This window comes from Terrapene carolina, unplaced genomic scaffold (assembly GCF_002925995.2).
Source record: "Terrapene carolina triunguis isolate 2854851 unplaced genomic scaffold, T_m_triunguis-2.0 Scaffold66, whole genome shotgun sequence".
Taxonomy (NCBI): domain Eukaryota; kingdom Metazoa; phylum Chordata; order Testudines; family Emydidae; genus Terrapene; species Terrapene triunguis.
Window position 1 is genome coordinate 38,643,514 of NW_020664417.1, and position 20,313 is coordinate 38,663,826.

General features: G+C 41.2%; 1 protein-coding gene and 1 non-coding gene across 2 annotated transcripts in view; both read right to left on the minus strand.

Moving 5' to 3' along the window:
• VEGFC (vascular endothelial growth factor C) overlaps positions 1 to 20,313 on the minus strand; it is a 143,832-nt gene that overhangs the window by 92,975 nt on the left and 30,544 nt on the right. The window lies entirely within an intron of this gene.
• On the minus strand, positions 19,130 to 19,270 carry LOC112103351. The gene has a single exon (XR_002907826.1). It is a non-coding gene; the product is annotated as a U4 spliceosomal RNA (small nuclear RNA).

Sequence of the window (20,313 nt, forward strand, 5' to 3'; positions counted from 1 at the left end):
AAAAAAAAAAAAAAAAAAAAAAAAAAAAAAAAAAAAAAAAAAAGGATTGAATTAGCGTTTTAAATCATAGTGTCTGAACCACATCAGAAGTGTTTCAAGAGTGAGACACATGAGTCAAATTGGAATTTAAATATTTAATTACAATATCCCTGTTAAGTTTAATTTTATAGTAAGCAAACTGCATTAACATTTTTCTATTATTATTATGACCTATTATAACAAAACATTCTGAAATACCTCAGCTTCATGTTAAGTCTTTGATCTGTAAGATGATTTGTGAACTAAGTCATTATACTCTATTTGAGCTCCATCACACTTTAACCTTATAATAAACATCTTCTTTAATAAGAATTAACATAAAGCTTAGAAACACTTGGCTTCTGAAGATAATTCGCCCTTATAATAAGGCCAGAGCATCTTTGCAGTTCTGGTTGAGATTAATAAGGTAAAGCATTTGATTTCAATTTTATAAAAATAAATTATTTTCCTTTTATTCGGACTAAACCATAGACCCTAATACCACAAAGCACTTAAGCGCATGCTTAACTTAAGGCACTTACTGAAAGGGAGTGAACTTCAGTAAAGCTCTTAAGCACATATTTACATGCTTGGCTGAATTAGAGCCATAATGAATTCAAATGTTAATATTTTAAATGCATGAAAAGAAACAGGCTCCAATACTGCCTAATTACATACATGCCTAATTTTATGCACTGTTAGTTATGTCATAGTTCAAGGCAACTACATCTGTACTTCCCCTCTATGGTCCACCAAGGGCACCCACTGTAGACTCCTGGTTCCTCAACCGTCACCTCCCTTGGGTGGAGACCAAGATCTCTCCCCTTCCTGAGTGATTTTTCCAGGCTTCACAGTTCCTGCCTATGCTGTGATATTCCCAGCCAGCCAGCATGTGCTAAGATTATGTCATTGAAGTCATGGAAACCATGACTTTCAGAGACTTTCGTTACATTTTCTGCTTCAACCCCAGGACATTGGGACTGGAGCTGTCAGCCAGCGGGAGCTCCATAGCTCCCGGCCACCATAGGCAGGCCCCGCAGCTTCGAACAGCTGCAGGCAATGCGGGAGGGGGGGACCTTGGCATTCTCAGCCACCCTGGGCAGCAAGGGCCCCTGGAGCCACAGTTATTTGTCACAGTTATTTTTAGTAAAAAAGTCGCGGACAGGTCACTGGCTTCCGTGAATTTCTGTTTAGTGCCCGTGACCTGTCCGTGACTTTTACTAAAAATAACCGTGACAAAATCTTAGCCTTATTTATGAATAGTGTAATTGCCAGCAGTTACCACGCAGCTCTTTATAAGCAAGCACATTTACTCTTAAGGTGAAAGCATTGCAGAGAAAACATATAAAACACAATAAAAAGGTCCTATGTGAGTGCTAAAAGCTTACCAAAAGTCACCCATCAGCTTTACAAGGCCTCAACAGGTTGAAGTCCTTCCAATCCTTCCCAGGAAGGATTGAAACCCTGCCTTGGACAGAAGGTCATATCCATTCTAGATCAGAAAGCTGGCCCCGAGTCAGTTTAAACTCAGGCTACTTACCCAAAATGTCCTTTCTTTTTCCGTTGGTCTCTAGACAATCCACATCTAGTATATATGAGCCTTTCCAGGCGGTGGTACCTCTCGAGAGGTATTTTTAAGGGAATACTCAGTGTGTAAAAATAAGCAAGCATCTAAGTGTGCAGTTTTGGGGCTTTAGCCAGTACCAAAAATAATAATAATAATCAATAAGCTTATTTGAATCCTATTTACATAATCTTTTTATAGAATATAAATTATTTTGTTTAAGATATACTAGTTCGGTGGATAATGTACTGGAGAGGACTCAGGAGACTTGGATTCCATTCTCAGCTCTGAAACTGAACTGCTGCGTGATCTTGAGAAACACACACGTTGCCTCTCTGTTTCTGTTTTACCCCCAACCTTTGTCTATCTGGTCTATTTAGACTGTAAACCCTTTGGGGCAGGGACTGTTTCTTACTATATGTTGGTACAGTGTGTAGCACAATCTCTATTGGGGTCTCTAAGCTCTACTGTAATACACATATAAATAATATTTTTTCATTTTAATAGTCAACATTTACACCACTCTGATAAAGTAACAAAGATCTTGCAATCATAAAACAAAAATACAAATTTTAAAAGGGTTAGACTTATTAGTTCTTGGCAGTTACTGCGCTTTCTGATACTGTGTGTGCTGAATAAAACACACATACAAAAACATATACAGTGAGGAGCTTTAAACATTTGCCAAAATAAAAAATTTTCCACACTGAAAATATTTCTCTTTAAAGATCTTTATCCATAACCTGCTGATTGACATGTATTCATCTTTCTTTTTATTGCACTCAAAGACATAACTCAATAATTTTGACTGCAAAGCAAGGAAATCTCTATTACCAAGAAAACAAATTTGAGTCAACCAGAGTATGATTTATGCCACCTCTTTGCTGCAATTTGCTTGGCATAAGTGTTGACTTTTAGATTTTAGCTAATATCATTCCATTAAGCTGAAAACCTTGATGCTGTTTTAGTACTCCTCCACAAGTCAGATCAGCACATCAAATTCTGTGGAAATACTTTTGCTTCTAGCGATATCCTTAGTATGAATTATTTTAAAAAGCTTACACACTTGTTTGTATTGGTGTAAAAGTCCCAAAAATGCATGAAAAATATTTTCACACGTTTTCACTGTTTCAGTACAAATCTAGAACTTGAGGGCTCTTGGTGTCCCCCTAGGTTCAAGTTCCACTGATGTCTGTAAGAGTTGAAAATGCTCAGCACCTAGCTCAGAAGTTTGATCAAGCCTTTAATGAATAATCTTTATATGATCATAGTACAAAAATTCTTTAGAAGATGTAAAGTTGTCAGAATGTTTGAAGACATGTAAAATGCATCTGCACAGCACATTAGATACAAAATACAGTTAATCTGAAAAAGACAAATGCAAAACAACAAAGCACTCAGATACTATGGTGATGGGAGCCATATAAATAAGTACAGTAGAACCTGAAGATACAAACACCAGAGTTACAGACTTACTGGCCAACCAGACACCCTGTGGAACTGGAAGTACAGGCGAGTCTCATCTTACGCTGGGGTTACGTTCCACTGTCAGCACGTAAAGCGAAAATCGCGTATAGTCAAAATTACATTGAGTGTAATGGCGGGCGGAATCGCCCGTACTACAAGTACAGTATTTAAATTTCAGAGTAGCAGCCGTGTTAGTCTGTATCCGCAAAAAGAACAGGAGTACTTGTGGCACCAAATTTGTTAGTCTCTAAGGTGCCACAAGTATTTAAATTGTTATTTTTCTCTTTTTTGTTTTTTTGTTTTTTGTTTTTGCCGACCGCGCAAAGCTGAATTCGCGCATGTTAAATGCGTGTAAGATGAGACTCATCTGTAATCAATTCGACAGCAGAGCACGCACACATATAAAAAACCACACAGCTCCCCTCAGCAAATATTGTACTGCCTCGAGGCTTTAGCCCTGGAACTCAGGGCTTAAGCCACAGGGGGGTGGGGCTGCCCTTGGGGCTTCTGACCCTCAGAAGCATCGGGTCTCAGGGCTTTAGCCCCATGGCCCCATTCCCAAGCCTGGGTGCCCCCTGCGAGGCTGAAACCAGGAGCAGAGCTGAAACCCTGAGCCCCAGCGCTCCCCCAGATCTAAAGCCCTGAGCCCAGGTGCTCCCGAGGGGCAGAAGCCCTGAGCCCCATGCACTGAACCCCCCACCCCGGGAAGCTGCAAACACCCCTCCCCCCACGGCTGAAGTCCATAACCTCTTGTTCAGAGTTACGGAACATTTCAGAGATACGGATAACCTCCATTCCCGAGGTGTCCATAACTCGGAGGTTCTACTGTATGTAGCTAAGATGAGACAAAATAGACTGACTCAATGTGGCTTCACAAAGGGTGCTCAAAGTTCTGAGGATACAAGAAAATCTATACCAGAAATGGAAAAAAGAGAGAGAAGAGCAAGCAAGAACACTCAAAATCATAATCCGTGTATCCAATTCTCCCCATTTTATTGCAAGTTTTGTGATAGTAGGATGCTCCAATTTTTAGGGTCTTGTTATTACATGAGAATTTCAGCTTTCACTAAACAAAAAAGTAAGTTTCTAACCCTCATGGTCGCAGAGAAAAACTTGATAACTTGAACCCTAAAGGCTCCAATAACAGAAGGCAAATAAAAAGAACTCAACATTTATTATTTTAAAATCTCATCATTTATAAAATCTCATTTTCACACCAATCATGATGTTTTGGGCCTGGCTCATGATTTTTGAACACTTGTGGATGGCAATACTCAAGGTTTGCAGGGATAAGATTAAGATAACTCCATTGGTTAGCCAAAAAGCAAAATAATGTTAAGAGGCGCTTTTACAAATGAAGTATATCAAGAGAAAAAGTTGTACTGGACAGAAAGTAGGTCCATTAATGAATGAGAAAGCAGATTAAAGTCATGACTGAAAAAAAGGCCACAATATTGAACATCTTTTAAAAACCTATCTTCAATAAGAAAAGTACGGAAAATAATTTGGAGTTGAATAAAGAAGGCAGATTCTGTAACAAAATCAGCTTTGTAAAGTTGAACGTATACAAATCAGTTTGTCCGAACGACCTGCGTACTGGGATATTAGGGGAACAAAGGTTTTATCATGTTCCCTGAATTTTACACACCCTCCACTTTCCAGAGATTTCCTAAGACATTAGGAAGATGGATCTCCATCTCCATGTTTTGGCATCCCTTGTAGGCAGACATTACATTGGCTGCTAAAACAAACAAATCCCCCCTCCCCCCAAACCTTCATGGTCACATCTCTCTGTGTATGTGTGCAATCTCTAACAATTTTATTGTGTTTTAATCTTTTATTTTCTCTCAGATGTCATGATAAAAGAATTTGCTGGCAGAAATTTTTAATTTTAATTTGTGATTTTTATATTCTCTTGAAGAACATATGTATCTCCCATCAAAGTTAATCAGAGTTACACACGCACACAGCAGCTAACACAAAGCCCATTGAAGTCAACGGTAGGTTTCCACTAACTTAAGTAGGTTTTATATCAGGCCAAAAATTCAACAATCGCTATGTACTACACCAACATATAGAGGTCAAAAGATGTACATTTAGACATACTGCGTATTTACATAAACCTTTTTACTGTAATTCTGAAAGTATACATTAGCTGTGACCCAAAGCCAACACATTCAAACCTGCATGCTTAACATTAGGCACCATTAGTGGCCTTATATTCACAGATTTGTGACTTTCATTGGCAATTGCGGAATCAAGGCATATGAGCATATTTCTTCAGTTTATCTTCTAGGTCAGGGATCGGCAACCTTTGGCACGCGGCTCACCAGGGTAAGCACCCTGGCGGGCCCGGCCGGTTTGTTTACCTGCCGCGTCCGCAGGTTTGGCCAGTCACAGCTCCCACTGACCACGGTTCGCCGCTCCAGGCCAATGGGGGCTGCGGGAAGCAGCGGCCAGCACGTCCCTTGGTCCGCGCCACTTCCCGCAGCCCCCATTGGCCTGGAGCGGCGAACCGTGGTCAGTGGGAGCTGTGACTGGCCAAACCAGCGGACGCGGCAGGTAAACAAACCGGCCCGGCCCGCCAATGTGCTTACCCTGGCGAGCCGCGTGCCAAAGGTTGCCAATTCCTGATCTAGGTCCTCATATGGCACCCATGATCATGGCATCTAAGTGCCTTAAGACACCAGCTGATTTCCACATTGTGATCCTTGTCCAGGCAGCTGTATTGAACTTTCCCAAAATTTCCAGAATTGGTTAATTATGGAGGACAGGAAGCAATTCCATAGTTCAAGATGCATTGTGGTTTCTGTTTAAAACCAATTTTTCATATATACAGAATAGGCCAATGTATGAATTTCTGAGGTCTTGAAAATACCCTTCCTTACATGATCAGAATCATAGATTCAAACCACATATTTCTATGTTCTTTCCTTTGAGTCTGTGAATCCCATTTGAGTCTATAGCTCCAAACAGCTTAAGAGAAACTCCCTTTTCCTCAATTTTTCTAACTGTACATTACCAAGTATTTTTGCTCTTTTCATTTGTCAATCTATGGCTACACATTCAAACATATATTCATTTATTAACACAGTATTACACTGAAGTCATGCCCAGGCAGTTAAGTACTATTCTAAATGGACATTAATTTGTACAGTATTTAAATTTACTTATTTGATATTAATCCAGCTGCAGCTGGCTGGTACATATTATTAAAGAATTAGGAATAAAATTTTCAGAAGGGAAAGTCAGTGAGGATTTAGGATCCCAAGACACCTAGGCCATTCTGAAATTTTTAACCTAAATATTAATTTAAAGGTCAAAAATATCTACAAAGTGAAGACAATATTACTCTATTTTAGCCTATAAGATATATGGCTATATATAAAACCATAAATGTTTTTTTATGATGTCTCTATTACAATTTCATACTTCAAAATATTCTGCACATAAAACATACTGTACAGTTTATATATTTTTACAAAAAAGTGTAAGGAACATTGACATCTTGTTGATTACAACTCAGGCAAATAAAAAATGTTTTTGTGAGCCAAATTTCTGTGGTCATTAACAGTGCTGCATACACACAAAATAACCAAACAAAAGAAAAATATTTAAATTGAATTAATTGAATAAAAAAAAGTTTGTGCTGAATCACAGCAGTCTGCTCATGTTTTCTCCTGGCCAGCAATGCCAACTTCTCAGTCTCTAAGTGAATATCCTTTGCACAGGAAGTTGTGGCTGCTGCAACCCCCTCCATCTGGAAGGTTAGATTCTGGGCCCTGCTCTGGCCTCTTCTATAGGCTGCTCCAGTGGGGTATAGGTACCATAAAGGAGTCACAATGACCCTAGGAGAATTCCCCTAGTCTAGCAGCAGTATATAGTCATAGAAGCCATAAATGGCGCTAGGGAGAATTCTCCTGGCCTAGCAGTAGATAGGGCTGATGCCTGCACCTCTGCACGTTCCTTCCCTCCCTCTATCTCCCCCCGCCCCTCACAGTTTAAGCGCATGCCAAAGATGGGAGGAGCAGTGGCCATAACAGCTTCAGCTATTCTGGTGCTCTAACTTATGCTGTAGGTCAAAACATCCAAAGCAGGCACAGTACAATAGTTTAAAGTCACCTTTCCATAGGCTGAATCTTCTGTTCTGTCTCTCCTGAGAAACTTAACACTGAATCTATCCCAGACTTCCTGCCACCAGGGGTCTGTTCCTGACCTACAGAGGAAAAAGCTGATACAATTTAGGGATATTCCTAGCCTTATATGTCTGCATTATGTGCAAATGTGTACACATCTGGAAATTTTTAATCTATGTGACAAGGTAAAATGAACTTTATCTGTGTTTTTTATACAGTGCCCATCATGGTTAATTGAGTGTCCCTATGCTACTGGAGTGCCTGGTAACCTTAAAGATGGGCAAAACAGTTTGAAAACTTTAATTGGAAACCCAAGCTTGCAACCCCAACTGGGTTTACTATATTTAGACCCATTCCCTGTTCCAGCAGGATCAGGCCCTTGATCCTTACTCTAAAATAAAGAGCAACAATTTCCTTTCTGATATGTGTTGTGAGTGTCTGCTACACATTCAACACTCTAAGTTAACAGAGTGTGAAACCTATATGTACACATTAAGGACCAAATTCTGTTTTCACTCTAATGTAAATATGAAGTGACTATTGACTTCAATGGAATTAATCTGGATGTACAACTGAGTGAGAAGAGAATTTGGCCCTAGCTGACTAAAAAGCTATATTTTTCAGAGTTGTGTGTGTCTTTATGTGTCTTAATACTGTTAGAACAAATCACAAAAATAATGGATGACGTATTTTTAATATGCAAATTATATTCTGGATTGTTCTGAATTTGAGAAGAACATTTAGATTCAGAAAACATCTTACTTTTATAATTTTAAAAACTAAAGTATAGTATACTATGTCTTTTATGCTCTTGTATTCTGGACTTCGCTGCAAATATGACTGAATGACTCATTTTACTGTTATTAATGTTGCCAACTCTTACGATTTTATCTCAGGTCTCAAAACAGTAGTTATTTTACTTAAAGCCCCAGCTCCTGGAGACAACTGATTTTGTAAGAATCTCAGCTTTCCTTTTTAAAAAACAAGAACAATGTATGTTTCTAACCCTTACATTTGCAGAGAAAAGCTTTAAAATAGTAACTACGTTAGAGTTATATATTCCAAGTCCATAAAGGATAATTATATCATCTAGTCTGACCTCCTGCACACCACAGGTCATAGGATTTCACTCAGATACCCTTGTATTGAGCCTAATAACTTGTGTTTGACTACAGCACATTGTGGTTAGATGTTGATAGATGTTTGGCTGGGTGTGTGTGTTCCCTCTGTGTGCCACCCCAGCCCTGCGCAGACAGCTGGTACAGCATACCTCGAGCGAACCACCCAATGACCCACAAGATCTGTTAAGGGACGAAGGCACCCAAGCCATGTTTAATGTCGACGAAGCACGGTACTAGTATCCCGCAGACTCTACCGGACCACTAATACATGTATGCCCACAACAATGGACCAGCTCAGTGAATGGTGGGACTTTCCATTCCTCCCTAGTCTGGACAAAGATACTCTCTCTGAGATACATCTTTATACCCTGATACAAACAAGTTAGTACTGCCCCTCTGGCATAGTTACTGTAATTACTGCCCCTTGACATGGCTAGTTATTACTCATTACCTTGTACATGTTGGTTTGATCAAAACATCTCTATTATGTACTGTTATTCTGACCTTATCATTTAGGAAGGGTTAGGGTGTTCCTGTTATCCTTGGGGAATGTTTTTGTACCATCCTTGATATTGTAATGTTCTCATACCCACTTGATATTGGGATGTGTATGCATGAGTACTCTGTAACTAGCACTTTTTAGGAATGTGTATTTTTGCAATATTAGCCCTGTTCTTGCCAGATTCTGTGAGCAGGTCCTGCCTCATACCAGGCTTCTAATACAAGGGCTTATGTCTCAGACTCTTTTCCTACTACACACATCTTCTGAAAGGCATCCAGTCTTAAGTTTGAAGACTTCAAGAGATGGAGAATCCACCATTTTCCTTGGCAGATTAACCACTGGAACAATCACCCTCATTATTAAAAATGTATACCGTATTTGTAATTTGAATGTATCTGGCTTTAACATCCGGCCATTTGTTTTGTTATGCACCTTTCTCTGCTATATTTAAGAGACCTTTTAGTAGCTGGTATTTTCTTCCCATGAAGATAGTTATACACTGACATCAAGTCACCTCTTGAACTTTGGGATGAGTTCTGGTAGTCTCTCTAATTTTTCCTACAGCCTTTTAAAAATGCACGCACCAGAACTGGACACAGTATTCCAGTATCAGTCTTATCAGTGCCATACATAGAGGTAAAATCACTTCCCTGTTCCTACTCACTACTCCGCTCTTCATACATCCACAGCAGCACATTGGAAGTTCATGCTGAGTTGTTCACTATGACTCCTAAATCTTTTTCAGTCATGGCTTTCCAAGATACTGTTCCCCATTCTGTAGCACGAAGCACATTCAAAATGAGAAGGCAGGCAAACAAAATCCAATTTTTATCTTATATGCAAAGTTCCTGTTCTCTGTACTTTTAAGTGTTGCCATTATTAGGCCATATTAAATACTAATGTACTTAATAACAGAGGCCATAAAAGTCAGCATGCTCTGATACTTGGGTTAGTCTCTTTAAAAGGTAACCATCATACCCAGGGTTCTAAGAAGACATTTTACCCAGTCTGATTTCCTCCAATGCCCAATGAGGATGGGAAATGCGTGGCTTTACAGAAGCAAAATTTTCATCCTTGATCTGGATAATGACACTTGTCTGGATTTAAGGATTGTAAATCAATAAGTATTTTCATTACCTCATTTCAGTCTTGTCTCCTAATAAAGCTGCAACCTTTTCCCAGCAAAAACAACTGAATGTTCCATATTTTCTATAAAAACAAGACTTTTCATTAATTTCTCCTAGAAACTCTTGATCCTAAATACTCCTAAATCCTTACGGAAATTATTCAAATAGGGCCCACTCCTGTTGTACATGTGGCACAGGTGGTTCCACACCACCTCAAAAGGTACATAGCCACCTAACTTTTCCTCTTGCCCAGGGAATGATGTTTCCTCTGTACCAGAGTATCTAGGAATGATTTCAGAAAGGCAGTTTGCATGCACCTATGGATTAAGAAGAAGATTTGCTTACCTACTTCCCAGAGCATTGGTTTTTAAAGTAATTTGGAAAGGAAAAATGCTATATACAGTGTGCGCTAAATAATGTTCAAAAATATTATCTGAAAGTAAATATTAGGGAATCATCTATGACAGTGGTTTTCAAACTTTTTTTCTGGGGACCCAGTTGAAGAAAATTGTTGATGCCCGCGACTCAATGGAGCTGGGGATGAGGGGTTTGGAGTGCAGGAGGAGCTCTGAGTTTGGGGGGGCTTAGGGCTGGAGCAGGAGATTGGGGTGTCGGAGAAGGTCAGGGCTCTGGGTGCAGGCTCTGGGGTGGGGCCGGGGATGAGGGGGTTTGCAGTGCAGGAAGGGGTTCCAGGTTTGGGGGGGGGCTCAGGGCTAGAGCAGGGCATTGGGGCGTGGACTTTCCTCCGCCGGCTCCCAGTCAGCGGCGCAGTCGGGGTGCAGGGGCAGTCTTCCCGCCTGTCCTGGTACTGTGGACCACGCTGCGCCTCGAAGTGGCCAGCAACAGGTCTGGCTCCTAGGCGGAGGCACACAAGTGGCTTTGAGCGACTCTCGCCCGCAGGCACTGCCCCCCCCCAGCTCCCATTGGATGGAAACTGGCCAATGGGAGAGCAGAGCTCAGGGCGGGGGCAGCACGCGGAGGCCCGCAGCCCCCCCGCCTAGAAAAATCAGACCCGCTGCTGGCCGCTTCCGGGGCACAGCGCGGTGTCGGAAAAGGTAGGCACTAGGCTGCCTTAGCTGGGCATTACCGCCGATGGGACTTTTAATGTCCCGGTTGGCAGTGCTGACCAGAGCAAGGCAACCCAGTGCCTTACATGCCGCGACCCAGTACTGGCTCATGACCCACATTTGAAAAACACTGATCTATGAGATGTAGACAATATTTTATGAAACATGTAACAGATGAAGTTTGACCACACATGGACAACTATCCCCTATACTTAGCAAGTAACTATAGCAAACTATCAACAATTTTCTTTGTACAGTACACAGGTAGTGACAGGGTTTAACATTCCTTGCGGTTCTCTCCTAATAAGAGGAACTAGAAAGCCACCCAGACTTTTTTCTGTGTTCTGACACTGATAGAAATCTTAGCAGCAGGAAGAGTTAAAATAAGTAGGACGTTGATTCGTCATTTATACATCTACCATCAACTGCCACTAATTTCTTAGTTAACCTCTGTGTATTGTTCTTGATAATTACATTTGCTGAATCTAAATGCTTGTAATTGATATTTCATTTAATGAAGCATTTTGAAAGAATATCCTGAGAGAATGTAGACAATGAAGGACATATACCAGATGTTTAAGTTCCAGGAGTTTCAGGGGCAGGACTGGACCAGTAATAAAAAGTAAGGTTAATAAACTATAATGTGTGCAGTTCAGTTTTAATATTAAACATGCACACCTACAGGATGAAAACAAAACAGACAACAGAAATGTGAACATTTTACATTAAAATATGGTATTTTGAACACTTTAAATATCTTTATAGATTCATGGGGCTAGACAGGATCGCAAGGGTCATCTACTCTAACCCCTGCCAAGATGCAGGATTTGTCATGTGTAAGACTATGTTTTAGTCACAGGTATTTTTAGTAAAAGTCATGGACAAATCACCGGCAGTAAACAAAAATTCACGGCCCGTGACCTGTCCTTGACCTTTACTAAAAATACCTCTGACTAAAACTTGGCGGGGGCCGCGGGTGCTGGGGGGGTGGGGAGGGCGCGGTCCAGAGGTGTTGTGGGTGCTGGGAGAGGTGACCTGGGACCCCGCTGGTGCTGGGGGGCGGGGAGGGCTGGGCCATGGCATGCAGTCCGCGACTCCTGCTGGTGTGGCCAGGGGGAGGGTTGGCAGGGTGGGGAGGGGTTCCCTATCCAGCTCCACGGCAGTAGAGGGGCACAAGCGCCAGCTGCCACAGCTCCCATTGGCCGGGAACTGCAACCAATGGGAGCTGCAGGGGCGGGGCCCTCTGCTGCTTAGGAGCTGCAGGGCCAGGCCAGTGGGAGCCCCCACCCCAAAGTAAACACCCCCCAAGCCCCTCAACCCCTAGCCCTGAGCCCCCTCCCACACACCCAAACTGCTGCTGCTGGCCGCTGCAGAAGTTACTGATGTCATGGAAAGTAACGGAATCTATGACCTCTGTGACAGACTCGCAGCCTTAGTCACGTCTAAACAATCCAAAAGAGATGGCTATTCAGCTTCCTTTTGAAAACTTCCAGTGGAAGAGCCTCCAAAACCTCCCTAGGCTGTCTGTTCCATTGTCCTACTGTTCCTACAGTTAGGAAGTTTTTCCTGAGATTTAATCTAAATCTGCTATGCCGTGGTTTGTACACATTGTCTCTTGTCCTGCCCTCTATGGCAAGAGAGAACAACTTTTCTCCATCTTTTTTATGGTAGACTTTCCAGTATTTGAAGACCCCTATCATGTCTTCCCAGACAGTGGTGCCGGAACTGGGGGGGGAGGGAGAGGTTAGGGGTCATGGCCTCCCACTTTTTGAAAGTGGACAGACCTGGCTAATCCACTTTTTGCCCATGGCAGACCCCGCCCCCTTCCCCACCCTCTGCTCCCAGGGCAGATGGAGATGGAGGGTCTGCACTGGCTGCCCACAGCTGCCCACGTAGCTCTTACCCTGAATTGGCTCCAGCTGAGGGGCAGGACCTCGGAGCCACAGCCCGGCTATGGTAAGAGCTGCATGGGCAGCTGTGGGGATCCTTGGTCCCTCCACCTTCCCTGGCAGGGGGGCTGAGGGGCAAGGACATGGGCAGGGGGCTTGGCCGGGGCTTCAGCGGGAAGAGGAGGGGTAGGGGTAGGGCCCCTGGCCCCCCAACTTTTGGGGAGGCTCTGCCACTCCTGTTCCCAGGTATCCAAGTCAGGCTGGCTGGTCTATAGTTCCACAGCTCCTCTTTTTTCCCATTTTTAAAGATGGGCACTATGTTAGCTCTTCTCCAGTCTTCCAGGACCTCTCCTGTTATTCATAAGTGTGCAAGTATATTACAAGTGGCTCTGAGTGGCTAATTCTTTCAGTACCCTTGGGTGAATACTATCAGGCCCCGCTAATTTCAATTCATTCAAATTAGTGAGAAGATCTCTAATGTGTTCTTTACTTATACTGCAGTGCAGATTCCACAAGCAATTAAGAGGAACACAGTCAATGTTTGAAGGTCAAAAATCAATCTATCTTAAAGTCCTTATAATCTAATGGGGAAAGTTTCCTGGATCCTTTAAAAATATTTTTATTTTTTAAAATATCTGCTATTCTATCACCATAAAATTTGATATTAATTTCATAGTCACTAGTTTTTTAGAACCAAAAAAAAATATTAGACCAAAGAGAAGAGAAGATGGCCCAATATGTTCTGACTCCCTACTTGCTCTGAAATGGAAATTAACTAAGAAATGTTACTTCTAGTGATTTGATGAGTTTGTGATAACTGATTTCCCTCACAGAATCAGAAGACAGACCATGTCGGGGTTTTTTGCAAATAATTTTTTACTGCAGGGACAGCTAGTAAATTGAGCACAGGACTAGCAGTCAGAAGACTTAGTTTCAAATCACAGGTCTACCACTTAATGTGTAATCTTGGGCAAGTTAAATGTAACTTTTCTATTTAATAGAGTCAATTAAATGAGCTCAGTTAATGTTTTGAAGTTATTAAACAAATATAAAAACTGAAAGATAAAGACATGCAACATTTGATGCTCTTGATTGAGTTATTATGGGGATTTAAATGAGGTAGGGCAGGCATTCTATGCAAAAGGGTCTCCCTCTCTCATTAAAAAGAGTGGAGCTGTTAATATAAAAAAAAAAAATAAGAAATGTAGCGTCAAGGCTGGCAACACTGCTGGGGCAAATGGATTAAGAACTTTATCCAATAGGGCCTCCATCCTGCAAAGAATTAAGCATGTGCATAATGTTACATATAAGAGTAATCCCATTGAAGTCTATGGGACTAGTCATGTTTGTAAAATTATGTACGTGCTACAGTCTTTGCAGGATCATGGCACAAAGGACTAGAAAAAGGTCTCAATGCCTGTGGGGAATGAGAGGGAGGAGACGAAGTTGACAACCAAGTTATGAGCCTCGATGACAGGAAGGATGGTGTATTGTTATCAACTCTTCTGATAGTACACATACAAGGATGTTTTCTAAAGGTAAGCTAACACTGTGTATGCTAAAATTATTAAACAAGAACAGCCACACAAATTTCAGGCAATGTCAGTTCAATCTTCTATCCATCCAAACCAGCTGATAACCCATGGGTCAACAAAACTAGGAGGTATGTGAATAGGGAGGTGGCCAAATTCATAGATGGCACAGGGGGGCTTGTAATTTCTGATCCGGGGCAGTCCACTTATCAGACTTGGGAGCGGATATGTTTTTGGCCAATATTATATATTATCTGCACTGTACAATTGTATCTGCGAGGTACTCCCAGACATTTAGGAATAAAGTTGTGACCTTTAATTATACCTCATCCTGTGGCTCCTATCCTCCTTCCAGCATAGCAGGACAAGAGATACACGGATTTCCTGTCCTTTCACTTTCTTTTTCCTCACTCTTTTCCTTATCCTTTCCATCTCCTCCCTCAAATTGTCTTATTTATAACTCATCACTAAGTAATGGGGCTGTAACTTCATGCAGGACTGTAACATCTAACTTCTCATCCTTGGTCTGAGCGCACAGGCACATTTTTTATGTTAAGCACAGTCTTTTCAGCAATTTCTAGTTCAGCAGTGGTGACTGCAACTGAACATAGTTGTTGAAGTAATATATATACACCTCTACCCCGATATAACACTGTCCTCGGGAGCCAAAAAATCTTACCGCGTTATAGGTGAAACCGCGTTATAGCGAACTTGCTTTGATCCACCGGAGTGCTGCTTTACCGTGTTATATCCGAATTCATGTTATATCAGGTCGCGTTATATAGAGGTGTAATAGTACATTTAAAAACCCACTAATTAAAAGTTGCAAAATCAGGTTTCAGTTTAGGAAATGCCCAAACAGCAGGGGAGCAGAACATTTCCTGAATGAGGCAGGGTCCTGTGGAAAACTTAGCATGTGATCATATGTTTGGAGGCTATCATAATACATACATAGAAGGCAGCTGAATTAAGGTTTGACCTAGATTTTAGCAATTAAATTCCCTGAAGACTTCATTCACAATAAACACGCTCAAGCCTGGGACTAAGCAAGATTTTCTCTGCAATTGCATCTCTGGGATGCTGCAGGCTGTATCAGGTCTGGGCATCTAACTGGAGGCCAGAGTGGAGACAGACAAATAAGATGAGGAGCTGGAAGGGGAGGAAACTGGTACTGGGAATCCAGAGTGGTGTAAATAGGACTGGCTGGGCAAGGAGAATGGGACTGGGATGAAAAGCCACAGGAGCGGAGACTGGTTCTGGCTAAATGAGGAGAATGGGACTGGAATTTAAAAAAGTGTGGAGAAGAGACAGGACTGGGACAAGTTGTAGTGGACAAGGCAGAAGGGGTCGCACTTAGAGGGAATGTGTACAACTGTCTGTGCCCACTAGAGCCTGGAATTGAACCGAAGATCCCAGAGTCTCACCATTCTTCTGCTGTCAGCAAATACCTGTGAAACCCACTGGGAAAGTGTGTATCTCATCCCCCACTGGTCCATGCAGAAGATGACAACCTACTATTGTTATTGGTTACTTTGTCAGCTCAAGTGACAGATATCAGTGTGGTGGATCTAAATGTTCCAACCCTGCTACTGACCCACGTGGGTGTCAATATGCCACCACATGATAGAAATACTGTTTCAGTTTGCTTTTATAAAAATTCTGAAAATTACACACAAAAAGCCCTATGTTAAAAGACGGATAGGAACAAAGCAATGTTCACAGACATGGTCACTCAACAGCAGCAACAGACAGCAATAGTGGAGGATGAGGCTAATGCTATTCCATATGATCAGATATATATGTATACTAGATCGGCATTACTGATATTAGAATTAGAATTTTTGCTTGAATTTGAGATAAATTCTCAGTTCAGACTTATGGCAAGAAAGGACAAAATAAAACATATAAATCCAAGTGTGAGTCATCAGACAAACTAAAAAACAAGTGAATAAAAATAAACCACCTCTCACAAACATCCAAAACAGAACAAGTAGAATACAGAGAAATGCCTTAGACCATCACAACAGCAACAATTTTGAATTCTAATTTACCTGAAAGAATTGCTCCACAGAAGAATGACCCCACAGCATGAAAATTTAGACAACCACTTTTTGTTGTTGGACAATCAAATCTGACGTTATCCAGGGCTTTGGAGCGCAGCCCAGAGCTGGAGCGTGGAGCAGCTCTGGAGCACTGGAGCTGCAGGTTTTTGATTGGAGCTGGAGCAGAGCCGGAGCACAGCTCCAAAGCCCTACATGTAGACAATATCCCCCACCCCCACCTGACCTTCTAGGCCTGGCAGGACAGGCCTAATCCACAGCATGCTTCCACTCTGCCCCCAAATCCTTCATAAGACCCTCTTGGTAAGTACTCTATCGTACCAGACTGCAAAGATTACAGGGTGGGTGTAGTCAATGAGTTGCCTTTCCTGTGGGCTGCTCCCTTCCAGACACTACAGATACTGATCAAGTCCTGGTCTGCACTAAAAGGTTAGGCCGAGCCAGTGTAGGCAGAGTTAGGTCAACGGACAAATTTTTCTGTCAACCTAGCTACCACCTCTTGGGGAGGTGGATTACCTATCCTGACCCCTCTTGTCAGTGTAGGTAGTGTCTATACTGAAGCGCTACAGTGGTGAGCTGCAGGGCTGCAGCTGTGCCGCTGTAAGCATTTCAAGTGAAGACAAACCCCAAACATTAAAGTTGCTCCAAGAAAATTAGCTCACCAGGGATCTCCTCCTCTGCAGCTGCTATTGTGGCAGGACAGAGTTACAGGCATCTGATGCATGGTGGAGATATCCTCAGAACCAGAAACTGGTTTAATATATACTAGCACCAGCAATTAGTTTAATATGGAAAAATCTGCCCTATTCATCCTGATGGTGGAATGCTGAGGAAAAAACCTCAATCTGCATGTTGAAACTTATGGACCTTCTTCATGCTCACGCAAGGTATTTTTGTGCAAGGGAGAACTTAGCCCTTGGGACCACATCATCCATGTAAAATGAGGACACAACACAGTTCATAGATCTGAACAGTGTTGAGGGGATTCTCAGCTACTGAATTCACTTAATTGAGAACAAGCTTAATTCAAACAGCATGAACAGAGATGAAAATAAGAAGTAACCAATAATTATTATTTTAATAATTTAATGTAGATCACATCCATTTTAGAATTCTTTTCATGCACCAATACTCTTACATAAAACAAACACTTTTTGGCCAATTACCTCCCATCCCATATGTTAAAATAATTAGCAATAATTGCTCAAAGGAAGGGTGTGTAATTGTCAGCTTATTTTTAGGTGTTTACAAACTATGCATGGATTTTGTTACAGTCATTATCCTTGTTTAATAAAAGTATGTCATTAATCAAATCACACACACACACACACACACACAGTAATACTCACTACAAAGAAAGCCAGCATGAAGCTTAATAAATTATCATGAATCACTCCTGGAAGCAGGATACCTGATTAGCTAAACCGATGGTATGATCTAGTATGGCAGTTACTAGGATCCTGTGATTTATTAACACCAAATTTTATCCGTATATAAAAGGACAAAGGGTAAAGTATAAAGGGAATGGCCCATTACACTGAAATAGGAAGTAAGTGTATATTTATATGTAAGCCTTCTTTCTCTCCCCCTCTCGCTATTTTTATCCATTGTGGCACCTTGCAGAGACCATAAACAATGATAATTCCCAAGGCATATTTGATTTCATTTCTTTGGAGGCTACAAAGACATATTTTATTCAATACGCAACCCCTATTTTCTCAATAAATCCTATGTATACATATTAAATAGCTGAGAGAATAGAGAAAATTCTATTGGAGAGAACGCTAAAGCACCCAAAGATTCCCAAACACAACATAATCTAGTAAGGGCTTGTCTGCAGAGGGAAATTTACTGGCATACTTATTTCACTATAGTTATACTAGTGTAGACCAGCCATTATACTAAAAAAAAAAAATCCACACACCTGAGCAGTGTAATTAAGTCAACCTAAGTTCCTGTGTAGATAGCACTAGGCCATCGGAACAATTCTTCCATCGACCTAGCTACCGTTCTTCAAGGAGGTGGATTACCTACACTGAGAGGAAAATCCCTCTCATTGGCGTAGCAGCGTCTACGCTGTAGTGTTTTAAGTGTATACAAGCCCAAAGTCCCCAGTCTTATTCCAGAATAAGTGCCTTTTTCCAGTTTAGTTTATACCACTTTCAAAGTGACACAAGCTAAACTAGACAAAGGCACACTGATGCTGGAATAAGGGTGTCCACATGGGGAGTTATGCCAGTATAACTATGGAAGTATAATTATGTTGGTAAATTTCCATATGCAGACAGCCCCTAAGTAAAACTGGCTGAAACTCAACCAGAGAAAATGTTGCATTTGTTCTTCCCAGACACAGTTATGCGACCACAAGGGCCAACAATCTGGTCTTAAGCAGAGTAATCTTATTCAAAAAGTAGACTAAAAATTTCTCCCAGTGTAAAACATTCAACTCTGTCACTTAATGGAGACAACCAGGATATTATCCCCTAGAAGTCTGTGCAGCCAATGTGGTGGTTCTGCTAATAGGAATGCTTTTCAGTTTCAGAATGGCCATCACAAAATTTGGATTTTTAAAGGATTTGGCATATTACTAGCTCTGGCTAAAAGTAAGGGGTTTAAAATCAACTTTGGCAAGTTTTTTTTTTTCCCTCTCACATGAGACTGTCAAAAATTGCCAGTGTTAACTATATTTCAAATCAACACAGCGGGGTATTGGGAAAAGTTTTCAACTAGCAATAATCACGCCTCGGATTAACCTCATTGGCTATGATACTGCCACTGCGCACAAGTTAATGATTATAAAAATATGCTAGTTTGTTATTTTTCTCTCCTTCAAAGATTCCTGCACAGCACTCAGCCATTGGCTTTAGAATTTCTGCCATAAGATGAGCCATCAAATCAACACGGTAATAAAACTTCATTTTCACATATTAAATCCCTCAACACTGTATCATAATTTATAAACTGAGAAAGGGAAATCCCCAACCAAATTATACCAGACAGTTAATGAACACACCTTACTAGGCATCACCATTAAAGTCTTTTTTATAGCTCCCTTGTGAGGCAGTTAAGTTAAAAAATGTGAACAGATTTTCTAAAAGCATGATAAACCTTTGCATGAGCAACTGCTGAATGAATAGCATGAGAATTTATCAGCAATGTATGTATGGAATAAAAATTAGGAATAAAATGGCAGTTGCGCGGAATTAATTGGAGACATGATGTTCAAAGAAAAAATGTTTGGATCCAAAATCCTTGTTCAATGTACAATTTACAAAACTCTAGTACAGAACATTCTAAATAGTGGCACAAATGAATACATTGCTGTCATAACTATAAAGGGAAGGGTAACAGCTCTCCTGTGTACAGTACTATAAAATCCCTCCTGGCCAGAGACTCCAAAATCCTTTTACCTGTAAACGGTTAAGAAGCTCGGGTAACCTGGCTGACACCTGACCCAAAGGACCAATAAGGGGACAAGATACTTTCAAATCTTGGTGGGGGAAGGCTTTTGTTTGTGCTCTTTGTTTTGGTGGTTGTTCGCTCTTGGGACTAAGAGGGACCAGACATCAGTCCAGGCTCTCCAAATCTTTCTGAACAAGTCTCTCATATTTCAAACTTGTAAGTAAACAGCCAGGCAAGGCGTGTTAGTTTATCTCTGTTTTCTCAACTTGTAAATGTACCTTTTACTAGGGTGTTTACCTCTGTTTGCTGTAACTTTGAACCTAAGGCTAGAGGGGGGTCCTCTGGGCTCTTTAAGTTTGATTACCCTGTAAAGTTATTTTCCATCCTGATTTTACAGAGATGATTTTTACCTTTTTCTTTAATTAAAA